This window comes from Phascolarctos cinereus, unplaced genomic scaffold (assembly GCF_003287225.1).
Source record: "Phascolarctos cinereus isolate Bilbo 61053 unplaced genomic scaffold, phaCin_HiC Scaffold_2;HRSCAF=192, whole genome shotgun sequence".
Classification (NCBI taxonomy): Eukaryota; Metazoa; Chordata; class Mammalia; order Diprotodontia; family Phascolarctidae; genus Phascolarctos; species Phascolarctos cinereus.
Window position 1 is genome coordinate 252,866,292 of NW_027555625.1, and position 13,071 is coordinate 252,879,362.

The following is a 13,071-nucleotide window of genomic DNA, read 5'->3' on the forward strand; positions in this document are numbered from 1 at the left end:
AGCTTCATCAATAGAAGCTAGCAGTGTGCAAGCAGCGCCCATTACGCATCTCTGCAACCCTCCCCATTCTCTGCTTTTTGAATAATTTATCTGCAGGAAATCCAAATTGCCAAGGCACGCTTTAACCCAGCAGAATGCTTGCCAATTTCCCTGGGAAAACTGACAAAAAAAGAGCTGTAGATTGCATTTCAGCTGAATACGGGCGCCTGGCAATCAAACGTATTAGCTCCATTGTGCAGCATGCATCGGAAGGCATTAGCTCGGGAGCTCAGAGCACAGCACATTTGAAAGGCTCATAAATGTAATGAAGTCCCTTTGACACCTGCTCCTCTCTGCACTTTCAATGTGAGCCATTGGTCCATAGGGAACCACGGCTTTAAAAATAGAAATTATAGTAATTGTCTTCTGTGTTATTGGGAAGGTTGCAATAAATGGATAGCTCATAATACTGTGGCACCACAGACTGGAGTTGACAGGATGCATAAATTACTCCAGGTTTTGATTTTTCTTCCTTAACAAATCACATAAATCATTGTATGTTAGTGCTGCCACATGGGAGAGGTACACTTTGAAAATTTCATCTCACTGAGTTGTGAAATTCCTTTTTCTTTCTTCATAGGTGGTACCTTAGAGAGCTCTGTCAATTGCTGGCTTTTAAAAAAAACTAAGAACCCTATTTGTGAAAGGGGCTTTGTAAACAATAGTAATGCCAGGTCTTTCTTTAATTCTTTCCCTCCCTTCCTTTAATATTCTCTCTCTCTCTCTCTCTCTCTCTCTCTCTCTCTCTCTCTCTCTCTCTCTCTCTCTCTCTCTCTCTCTCTTTCTTCTCTCTCTCTCCCCTCCTCTTCCCTTCTCTTCTCTTTGGTTGTTTCTTCCTTTATCTTTCTTTAATACTCTACCCCCCCCTTGCTTCTCTTCCCTTCCCTTTCCCTAACTTCCCTTCATCTCCTTCTGGTGCTTCCTTTCTTTTCCTTTCCCTTCTCTTCCCTTCCAGAGCTTTTCTGTTCTCTTCACTTCCCTTCCCTCTTTTCTTTTTCTTTCCTTTCTCTATTCCCTTACCTCTTTCCCTCTTCCTTTTTCCTTTCTCTCTTCCTTCTCTTCCCTCCTCTCCTCTCCTCTCTTTTCCTCTTCTCTTCTCTCCTTTCCTCTCCTCTCCTTCCCTTTTCTCTCCTTTCTCTTTCTTTCCTTTCTTTTCCCTATTTTTCTTTCAAAGAAAGAAAGAACACAAAACAGACTCCAGGCTCCTGATTTCTATGAGCTCAAGGAGGAAATTGTTATTAGCAAGGGGATATTCCATGTATTTCCAGAAGGATGTAATTATGGCAGCCCTTCACTTCCATGTAAGGAGTATGAGCCTTCTCCATGGCTTTATTCTAGGGAGCCTTTGGAGGTTTCTGTTTGTTAGTCCTTCCCCTTCTAGAGGCCCTGATGGGAGCATGAATCTTTCTCTGGGATATGCCAGCACTGTGCTATGTCCATTTCCTTTGCTCTTGCTAGGAGCATAGGTTTGAAGCTAGATGAGAATGTAGCCATCTAGTTCAACCTCTTCATTTAACAGATGAGGAAAATGAGCTCTTCCCCATTCTCCCCCCAACCAAGGTCAAGTGACTTTGTCAATATTATGAAGATAGCCAGTGGTGGAACCAGGTTTCTAGCCTCAGTCTGTGACTCCAAACCCACTTGTCTTTACAGCACTGCTCTGCCTTCTGTCATTGACTGGTTTCTTTGCCAGAGCACCACTCACAATGTTGAGCTTTTGCAATTGTCACTGTCCATCACAAATCATCACCCTGCCTGCCCTGACATTTCATTAAGGCTGGTGCAGAATGAGTTTGCTGTGGCAATGATGCCTCATCCCTAGAGATATCCTGTTTGTCATGGGGATGTTTCCCTCACAATAAGCAGGTCAGAGGAAGGGTACTGTGAGCAGATGTGGGCTCATGACCCTGAAAGTCACAGGCACCATGTTTGCGCGTTGGATGCAAGTTCACTTGAGATTTGGTAGAAAGGGCATCCCTAGCTTCATACCTGTCTCAACTCAGGTTACTGCTCCTCCCTTGTGGGAGACCACCTTACCCCAACCTCATCCCCCTGGACCTGAACACCTTGATAGTTCTTTGGATCATTTGCAGTTATCCCATACAGATTCAGAGCCATTTTAGGACAGGCTGGGTTGAGATTCTTGGTTGTCATGTTGGAAATCAAGCCATTTTCCCAGAGGCTGAATCTAACCTAAGATCCGGGGCATTTTCTAGTGGTCCCTTCTGTCTCCTGCTAGCCTGTAGATTTCAGATTTTGCCTGGTATTTTTGGAGAAGTCTTTCTTTCAGGCACAGTATTTTTGTAGTGATGGTACTGTCATATTGTTACTGCACTTGTTCTACTTGCGTACATTTTGATATGTGTTTATTTCATCGATGTGAAAAATGCACACGCAGATGCCTGCTGATATATGAACTTGGTGCTTGGGATTAGAAACAACTGTTTGGTTGGTTTTTATTTATGTAAAATATCTTTCTTCCAGTTTACCCATGAGTAAAAGGACAGCCCTTTAATTCTGAAGCCTGGGACCCCAGGACTCATGAGAGAATGGTGCATTTCTAATGAGGCAGACCACTGCTATGTTAGCTCACCATCTTTCTTTGTCTTTTTTTTTTCATGGCTAGTGTTGTTCTGGAAATAACAGAAAAAGTGAATAAAGCAAATACTCCTGGTTCAGGGATTGGCAGGGTACAGAGAAAGGCAGGACAGCTCATAATTGTCAACAAGAGAATACAGGCACGGCAAGGCTTCTCTCCACAGGCCACTAAGAGATAGAAGGAAAAAAAAACAGGATGAATCAGACCAAATTTCCTCACTTCAAGATTCTGAATTTCTATTGCTTAATTTTCACAGGAAGAGGAATCTCTCATTGTACAAATCCATTCTGTACTTGGGGAATCTTCTACTCATTATCCTTGAGTAATTGGTCTCTCTCCTTCAACCAGGGATGGAACCATTCAAAATGAACTTGACAGAATTAATAATAGGTGGTACTTGAGATAGATTGTTTGGCCTGAGATATCTTACCTGGTTTTAAATAACACTTAACCTAATCACTGATGAAGATAAGATTGGGGGAAAATGATCTCTTTTGTTAAACTTGTTTCATGCCTGAGCCAAATCAGAGAGTGGGAATATGCTGAGGTTGTGCTAAATGGTGCAGTGAATAGAATATTGGGCCTGGAGTCAGGATGACCTGAGTTCAAATCCAACCTCAGACATTTATTAGTTGTTATTACCCTAGACAAGTCATTTCACCTCTGTCTGCCTCAGTTTCCTCAATTATAAAATTGGGATAATAATAGCACCTACCTGGCAGAGTTCTTAGGATCAAGTGAAATAATATTTATAAATCACTTAGCATAATGCCTGGCACATAGTAGGTGCTTAATAAATTCTTGTTCCTTTCCCTTTCTCCTAGTGAAGAGATTTGGGGCTTTCAGTGAGCTCCCAGGCATTGATAGCTTCCTAACTTGATCTGCAAGAGCAGCTCAAGAATCACTTTTGGGGGAAGGGCATCTAGGTGGCACAGTGTATAGAGCTCTGGCCTTGGAGTCAGGAGGACCTGAGTTCAAATCCAGCCTCAGACACATAACACTTACTACCTGTGTGACTCTGGGCAAGTCTCTTAACCCCAATTGCCTCACCAAAAAAAAAAAAAAGAATCACTTTTGGGGTTGAACAATTTTTGGCAAATCACAACCACATTTCTTGTAATATATCAGATCCTGGTCCCAGGATCTGTTCTCTTAGCCAGGTGTTTTAGAAACCCAGAAGTATCTTTGGGTTTATCTGGAATACAACTTCTTTTTCTAATAATGGTGGATCTTAATTTCCAAAGTAAAAGCAACGGCCTAGGGATGTGTTTATGACTTGGCAACTATGTTTAGTTAGTCTATGACCACCAACTCCCACTGTCCCTCTACCAAGTAGCCTTTAATTGACTCCATAAGAGCCTAGATTTAGAGTTGGAAGGCACTAAGCAGCTCACACCATGGTCCAGCCAGACTGGCCTTCCTGCATGTCCTTCTTCACGACACTCCATCTCTCGTCTCAGGGTCTTTGCACTGGCTAAGCTCCATGTGTAGAAGGCATTGCCTCCTGACCTCTGCTTCTTAGAAACCCTACTTGCCTTCAAGGCCCAGCTCAAGTATCACCTTCTGTATGAAGCCTTTCCTCATCCCTTGAACCTCGCATGCCTTCCTCTCAAAAGTATTTTGTATATACCTATCCCTGTATGTGTTATCTACTCCAGCTAGACTATAAGCTTCCTAAAGGCAGAGTCTATTTCACAGTCATCTTTGTACTCCCAGCACCTAACAGTGCCTGGCATGTGACAGATACATATTGTTCATAAATTCATGGCATCATAGATCTGAAGGGACTCTGAGACCATGTAGTCCAACCCCCTCATTTTATAGATGAGGAAACTGGGACCAGAGAAAGTTGAAGCAAATTGCCCAAGGTAGTAAATGGTAGCTAGGATTTGTTCCCAGTTCTTCCAACTGCATAGCCTATTGATTCTTTGTGCTGCACCAAATATTGTCCCACAGACAGTTGGGAGGGGCAGCAATGAGACGATTTTCTCTCCTTATGTCCCCAATACTGCCAGCATATGCTGGAGTGGAAAGAGAATAAGATTTGGAGTGAAAAGTTCTGGGTTCTAGTCCCAGCTTTGTACCACCTCCCTTCTTCCCAGGTCTATTCCTTTGAGAAAATCATTTCTCTTTTGGCCTCTCAGTTTCTTCACCTCAACAGTAAGGAGGTTGGACCTGATGACTAAGCTACTTCCACTCCAACTTTCTAACTTCTCTTCTAGTTTTAGCAGAAGGAGTTTATGAGGAATTTGAGTATCATCAGCTCAGGTTTGTTACCTTGTACCTTAAAAAAAATGTTCTCACACCATGTTAGAAAGTGGCAGGGTCATTTGTGGCTAGAGTGGAGGGGGCTTTTTTAGAGTGATTTCCATAGTTGCTATCAAAGATCTTTCCACCACCTGCCTAAGTATTTACATGGTGGCCTTGTGCCTTTGTGATTTGACTTGTCTTACATATACATGTGTACATTTGGATTTTATATTTATGCACATAGAAAAATGCACATAGAAATGATTGCTCAGACAGACATTGCTACCAGAATAAGTCAAAGGGGGAAGGGAAGAAAGTAAGAGTCTAGGAGAATCATTGTATAAGTTCAAAGGACAGTCATGGGAGAAATGAAGAGATGGCTGACCTGGGCACTCTCCTTAAATGGAGGGTTTGGGAGGAACTCTTGGCTCTGCCCTCCACTCAGGAGGGTCGTGGGGCTGAAGGCAATGATGAGATGTGAATATCAAAACTGATGAAATTGTGAGGCTATCCAGACACTTAGGAGGTATCAGATGATCAGCCTCGCTCTGAACCTGTGGCTATACAGGTGGTCTCACTAACAGAGTTTTCTCCCCACATGCAGAATTGCTGTCACTTATTGTCAGTGTCTAGGACCAGGAGTTATTCCCTGCTCTCTTTGGGGCAAAGAACTCCTAATCAAAGGAGATAAGATAATGCATGTAAGGCACTTCAGAAACCTGGAAGCACTATATTAGTGCCAACAAAACCAAACCAATCCCAAGCCTGTTGTTAGCTCACCTAGCTACTAACTACTGCTCACTGAGCTGAAATGAACATCTCAGAGGCAGGCAATCAATAATAGTCTATAAATATTGATTAAGTGCCTACTGTGTGCCAGGCACTGTGCTAAGCTCTGGTCACAGTTTGTCAAACGTACTTGCATAGGAATCCTCTCTATAACATCCCTTATGAGAATTGGTTTTACTCAACTATGCATATTTGTTTTGTTTTTCTTCTTGGGGAGAGGGGAAGAGAAAATAAATGCTTGTTAATTAAAAAAAGTTTAGATTTAAAAAAATCATTGATCATCTATTCTTTGCTTAATGACCTCTAGTGACAAGGAAATTCAGAGCCAGCCCATTTCACATAATAATGTCCATTTTTAGGAATTTCTTTCTTAAATAAAATTAAAATTGCTCTTTCTGTAGCTTTTAGACATTGCCCCTACTTCAGCCCATTGGAGCTAAGCAGAACAAGTCCAGTCTCTTTTTCACAGCATAGCTCCTCACCTGAAGATAGCTCTCATGTTCTCCAAACCACCAACTCCCAAATACATACATTTAATTAATACCAAATCCACCAAAATTGTACTATCAATTAACCCACATATTTTCATCTTGTCTACTAGAATAACTTAAAAGACTGTCCTATACTTTGTTGACATTTAAGTCATTTTTTCCCAAGCTAAACATCCCAATTCTTTCAACTAATTCTTATATCACATGGCCCCAGTCTCCTTGCCATCCTGGTTACCCTCTTTGGGGTGTGTTCTGAGGCTCTAAGTTCCTAAGTATGATCAATGCCCTTAAAATTTCCATCCAGCTCTAAACACAATTCTGCAAATGCGATCTGTAGTGAACAAAATTATCACCTCTCTTTTCCTGACACTTAATATAGCCTAAAGATTGTGTTTGCTTGAGCAACTGTCACGTCACACTACTGACTTATACTGAGCTTGCAGTGTACCAAAACCCTTAATTTCCCACAAATTATCTACTCACATCTTTCCCATTCTATCATTGTGCAATTACATTTTTACATCAAGTGTAGGATTTTCCATTTACTCCCATTTTCATCTTCTAGCTTAATGTAATTGTTGGGGATCATGATTTGGTCATTTAGCATTATCAACTTTACCTCTCCATTTCACACCATCTGTAAATTTCATAAGCATGCCACTACATACACTCTCATTTGAATCACTGACAAAGATGTTGAATGACACAAGGCCAAGGACAGATTCCTGGGCCACTCCACTAGAGACCTCCTTCCAAGACACCTTAATGACTTGGTTCAATCATTTAATTCTGAATCCACCAAAATTGTACTGTCAATTAGCCCACATAGTCCATCTTGTCCACTAAGATAATTTATAAGACTGCCCATGCTTTGCTGACATTCGGTTGTCCAAATGTTCCTTGTTTTCCTCCTGTACCAGTCCAGGAATCCTATCAAAAAGGAAGTGGGGTTAGTCTTGCCTTATTGGATTACCAGGATTATAATTTGGTCCTTTCCTTTTACTCAGTGCTCTGGGTAGGAGCTGGCTGAGCATTCTTGTTAATGATTTTCTTATTATTCTTTTATTCCAGATGAGCTTAGAAAATGATGACAAGAGAGCTCGCACAAGATCTAAGGCAATACGAGGTGAGCATCTGCTGTCCCTCTGGGGGTTCCCTGGGTGAGCCCAAACCCTCATCAGGCCTAGAGAGAGTCTAGCAATGGGCATCTGGCAATATTGCTTTCAGGTTCAGAGTTTCTTCCCTAAAGTTTCCAATACTACCCTTGCCAAGTACTCCCTCCTTCCAAGAACAAAGGCCAACAAACACTTATGTTCCTTGCATTCCATTTGTCCCCTACCCCCATCCTCTTTAAACCTATGTGCTTAGTTTCATGGGAATTTTGATAGCTTCAGATCAGTTACAGTGGCTTTCATCTATGTGCTCTGCCAGGAGCTTTGAAGTCGGACATCTGAGGGAAGTTGGCTGAGGGGTGCATGCTGGGAGCAAACAAAGCTGCCTGATACAGGGGACCCAGGGACCAGGGATTCGTTCATTCAGAGATTGATAATCATTTGTTTCCCAGCTTGAAAATGATATGCAGCAAGCAACGTTTCATTCATCAGCCTTTTTTTCTTTCCCCAAAGCAAGCCTTAGATTCTAGACCCATATTTTGGAGGGTGTGGCATAGGGAGACATGGTGTCCAAGAGACAGACGCAGGAGAAATAATAGTGAGAGAGGCATCGTTTCTTCAAGTGTCCTGAAAATATTTGTCACATAAATCCTATGCTTGTATGTTTCCCTAACCCAGAGCCCTGTTCCTGTCCAAGATGTTCTATAAATATCCTAAAAGTAAATATCCCTCACATTGCAAAACTAACTCCAATCAAAAATTGGCTTTGTGATGTGCATGGCCAACTATAAATAGGGATAAAAGACCACTGGCTGTGGAAACCTGCCTTAGATGCTAAATCCTAGGTTGCAGAATAGATATACAACAATATGATCATCACATGCAGTATTTATTCTCCAACTTAACCAGGTTGGTTAGGGTCTGTTTCAAATGAAGGTCATTTCTTGCACCCAGTAATTAAGCCGCTGGTTTGTCCTTTCACTTGGATTTGAGCATCCAGTTATCATAAACAAGTGGCCACTTAGCCCCTCTCTGTTCTAGTTTGTATCTAGTAGGTCATGTTTCTGGCAAGTAAAGGGTGAATGATGCCACCTGCAATCAGAATCATAAATACCATTACCAGCCCAAATAACAGGAGCCTTGGCAAAGCCAACTCCAGTTATTGGTTTGATTCCATCCTACAGAATGGCCAGCTCCCTAGCAGGCAAGGACAGGCGCACAGGTGTGGTATGAGCAGAAGGGCTCGTTCCTTTGGATTTCAATTTGCAGAGCTAAAAGGAAGATGTCACAAAGTTCGTAGACAAGAATGGTTAAGTTCTATGGACTTTGGTTTTAAAGGGAGAAAATGTATCAACACATTCAGAGTTAGGACAAGTAAATTGTTTCATTGTTCACACATTTGGGGAAGGAGGAATTTGATATATGAATAATAGACAATCCTCATCCTCTGGTGTACATTTTTGTACATTTTGCAAAGCTATATACATCCTGAGAATCCCAGAGTGATGTTCTACTTTTCAAGCCTCTAATGAAGCAATGTGTATTTATTCTTTTAACTCTTCTGTTTTTCTTTTCTGTTTCTCCCATTCCTTTACCCAGTGCCCACGGAACTCATAGGACAGGAGGTGAGGTAAGAGATGTTCCTTGTTGACCATCTATGTACATTCTGAGGAGGCCATGGAACAAGCATCATTTCAAGTGGTTCTGGTTGCAGAGTTTTTTGCTGTGCTGGGAAAATTTGGAAAGGTTATTAACTAAAGCAGAGAATCACCTTCCTACTAATTCAAAAGTTCATCTACATATCCAGGAACTATAGCTATAGAATAATACCAAAGCTTAATTCTCTCCCTTTTTTACATAGTGAATTGACTTGGAGTCAGGAAGACCTGAGTTTGAATCCCATCTTAGATACTTATTAGCTATGTCCCCCTGGGCAAGTCATTTAACCTCTCTGAGGTTTACTTTTCTCATCCGTAATACTTATTTCTATCGGGTTGTTGGAAAGATCAAATGAGATAATGTATAGAATGTATTTTGAAAACCTTCAGGCACTATATAAGTTGGCAGTAGTGGTATAAAACTCTCTCCTATACCCCAAATCATGATTTCAGTTGGGAAATTTCTTTATACCTGCCTGCCTCTAGCTATCTAATTTTTAGGTCAGGAAACTGAATTAAAAGTTCAAAACCAGCTTACAGGTCAAAATGTTCCCGGTATGACAAATTGTCTCCCATCAATGGCTCCCAGGACCATGGCTGCCTACAAAGACAGCTCTAGCATCAATCCTTGGTATGCATGCATGCACACACACATGTTGTTATGGTAATACTTACATTAGAGAAGGAATAAAATGGCCTAGTAACATTAATTATACAAGGAAATTTCTGTCAGAGTGTCTGAAGGCCAAGTTGAGTCACTCTGAGAGGAGAATAGGTTCTATTCTAAGAAGTACGGCTTCTAGTGACTTAAGACAGAAACAGTAATCTTGTTCACTAGTAAGCAAGTGCTTTGACTAAACACAGCTGTATTCCTTCTGTAATTATCTTTTTAGATCCCAGGTAAAGTCTTGGACATCCTAAAAAGTAGAAGCATCATGCCTTCAAAGTGGGAGATGAATTATATTTTCATAGGAAGAGTGGCTCGTTTTTCCCAGAATGTTTGGTTTAGGGTAGGAGAAATAAGAAAACAAGCCCACTGTGCTGTGTACAGGAGGCTGTTTTGTCACTGTCTCAGTGTCCAGATTTAGGAAATCAGACTGGAGGAGATAGGAGTGAAACATGGCCACTTCTTAACCTCCATGTTCTCTTTTTTCTTACTTCAGGAAAAATCGTGCTGGTGAAAGTTAAATTCATACAGGTGTGAGTCCTTAGATGCCCCAGGACTTTTAGAGATTTGTTTTCAGAATTTCAGCAGAGCCAACTGCTGATTCAATTTAATTCCACAAAGAATGATTAAGTATTCACTATGTACAGGCCTTTGCTAAGCATTGAAGATACAAAGAGAAAGAAAGAAAGAAAGAAAGAAAGAAAGAAAGAAAGAAAGAAAGAAAGAAAGAAGAGAGAGAGAAAGAGAGAGAGAGAGAGAGAAGAGAGAGAGAGAGAGAGAGAGAGAAAGAAAGAAAAGAAAGAAAGAAAGAAAGAAAAGAAAGAAAGAAAGAAAGAAAGAAAGAAAGAAAGAAAGAAAGAAAGAAAGAAAGAAAGGAAGGAAGAAAGAAAGAAAGAGAAAGAAAGAAAGAAAGAAAGAAAGAAAGAAAGAAAGAAAGAAAGAAAGAAAGAAAGAAAGAAAGAAAGAAAAAGAAAGAAAGAAAGAGAGGGAAAGGGAGGAAAGGAGGGAGGGAGAGAGAGAAGAGAGAGGAGAGACAGAGAGAGAGAGAGAGAGAGAGAGAGAGAGAGAGAGAGAGAGAGAGAGAGAGAGAGAGAGAGAGAGAACAGGACTTTCTATAGAGGGACTTACATTCTATTGGCCAAATATCAGACAGTTGGATTAGATGCCCTCTGAGCTCACTTCTAGCTTTAGCTCAAAGATCCTATATACATAAATAAGTAAATGCAAAGCAGGCACAAAGCAATAAAAGTATGACTTCAGGAGGGAGAGAATGCTAATAGATGAGATAACCAGCAGGCATCCCTTGGACCTATCAATCTGATGTCTTAAGAGAGAGAAGAGGCACCTATGAGGACAGACTAAAGGAAGAAGGGAGAGATGTGACACCTAATTTAAAAAGCAATTCCACTGAATCTCTCCTTGGCAGGAATACATATTCTCTGTTGTTTCCAGCACTAGTCATTGCAAATAGACACGACTAAGATCTTTTTAAAAAAAAAAAACTAGACTGTGGAATCTTGTGGGTCTGAGTTTTTCTGTGTTGTTTTCAATCAAATAACAGATTTTTCTGTTATTTTCAGTTGTTGAGTTACCTAGCGCTCACCATGATGTGTGCTAGTGAATAAATAAAGAATGCTAATGTTCATCTCATTCCGGGAGGAGGAAGATGTATATAAAACTGTATCATTTTTCCTGTTCTACCCTTTTTCTCTAAATGGTTTTTATTAGGTATTTCTCATAGCTATTGGCAAAATCCCAAACAGGTAATAATTGCATTTTGGATTTATATTGACTCTTTTCCTTCCCCCAAAGAAACTAAACATGTTCTTTCTGCATCACCTCACCTAGTATTATGATTTATCTATGTCCATATGTGTGTGTGTGTGTGTGTGTGTGTGTGTGTGTGTGTGTGTATGTATGTATGTTTGGAAATAGAATTTAAACTTCTAGAGGGCAAGGAATGTTTTGGTTTTGTCTCAGTATCCTCAGTGCCTAGGACAATGTCTAACATGCAGTAGGAACTTACTAAATGCTTGTGAATGAATAAAAAAATTGTCAGATTGAGAAAAAGGAGGCCCAGAGAGGTTAAGAGTAACCTAAGGAGTCATATTGGTAGCTAGGTGGCACACTGGATAGAATTCTGGGTCTGGAGTCAGAAAGACTTGAATTCAAGTCCAACCTCAGACACTTATTAGCTGTGTGACCCTGAGCAAGTCACTTAACCCTGTTTGCCTCAATTTCCTCATCTGTAAAACAAGCTAGAGAAGGAAATGGCAAACCACTCCAATATCTTTGCCAAGAAAAGAGAGAGAAAGAAGGGAAGGAAGGAAGGAAGGAAGGAAGGAAGGAAGGAAGGAAGGAAGGAAGGAAGGAAGGAAGGAAGGAAGGAAGGAAGGAAGGAAGGAAGGAAGGAAGGAAAGAACAGTTGGACACAACTGAAATGATTGAACAGCAACAAGGAGTGATACAGCCAGTAGCAGGGCTGGAACTAGAAGCATCTCTTTTGAGCAGTAACTAGTCAAATTATATATCATTGTGTACACTTGCCTCCTGTTTCTTTTTGAAGAAAGACGGTACATTACAGAAAGTAAAACATTGTCAAGAAGGCCCCAATTCAAATCCACCTTCTTACATTAGCTTTATGACCTCAGGCAAGCTACTTATCCTCTCTGAGCCTCAATGACCCTCCAAGACTATAGTAAACATGGACTGTGATCTGCATCAGGGAAAGGAATTCCCACATGGGGAAATCACCCAATGACAAAATCAAAGATCTTTGATGTATCAGCGTGAGCACATGTCCACGCTACATAATCAAGAGAAGACTGAGCATAAATGTTAGATTAATGCATTCAAATAAAACTTATGCAGAAATTAATCTGTCACATTAATGTTGTATATAACAGTTACTATGTACATCATAATTCCCATAAATGGAAGCTAGTTCTCATAAATGACTGTAGTTAACATGAATTTTACATAAATACTAGAAATTTTTCATTTTTGTCAGTTCTATAGCTATTTATAAGAAGCATCAATGCTGACAATTTCTCCTAATGACAAAATTCCACATACGTGCTCACATTCACACTCAAAATAAAGCAAAGGTCTTGGATCCAACTTCCCAACCATAAGAGTTTCCTGTAATCTTCCAACCCCATAGCCAAGGCCTGAAGCTCCCTGTGTTGCTTCTGCCACATCCCTGAATCCTCCACCATTATATATCCTTCCATCAGAGAAACCTTTGGATAGAAGTCCTATGGTATTCCAATTGCAATACAGAAGGACTTGAGTGAAAGTTCTGGGTGCTACAAGGCTCTAGGTAGCAGATAATGTGGGACACCTGGAGGCAGGTAATCGCTATACCTGTTAGGGAAGAAGGTGGAAAAAGGATTGGCGCTGAGCATGGGACAAGAAGAGGCCATGGTGATAATGGGTCCTAGCTCCTTAGCACTGTGCAAAATTG

The 13,071-nt window shown here is 40.8% G+C and overlaps 1 long non-coding RNA gene across 1 annotated transcript in view; it reads left to right on the forward strand.

The window, feature by feature from the left end:
- Positions 1–8,910, forward strand: part of LOC144455883 (uncharacterized) — a 35,891-nt gene extending 26,981 nt beyond the window's left edge. The window contains exons 2-3 of the long non-coding RNA XR_013484708.1: positions 7,240–7,294; positions 8,880–8,910. This is a non-coding gene — a long non-coding RNA (uncharacterized LOC144455883). The remainder of the gene's footprint in view (positions 1–7,239; positions 7,295–8,879) is intronic.
- The last annotated feature ends 4,161 nt before the right edge of the window (positions 8,911–13,071 follow it).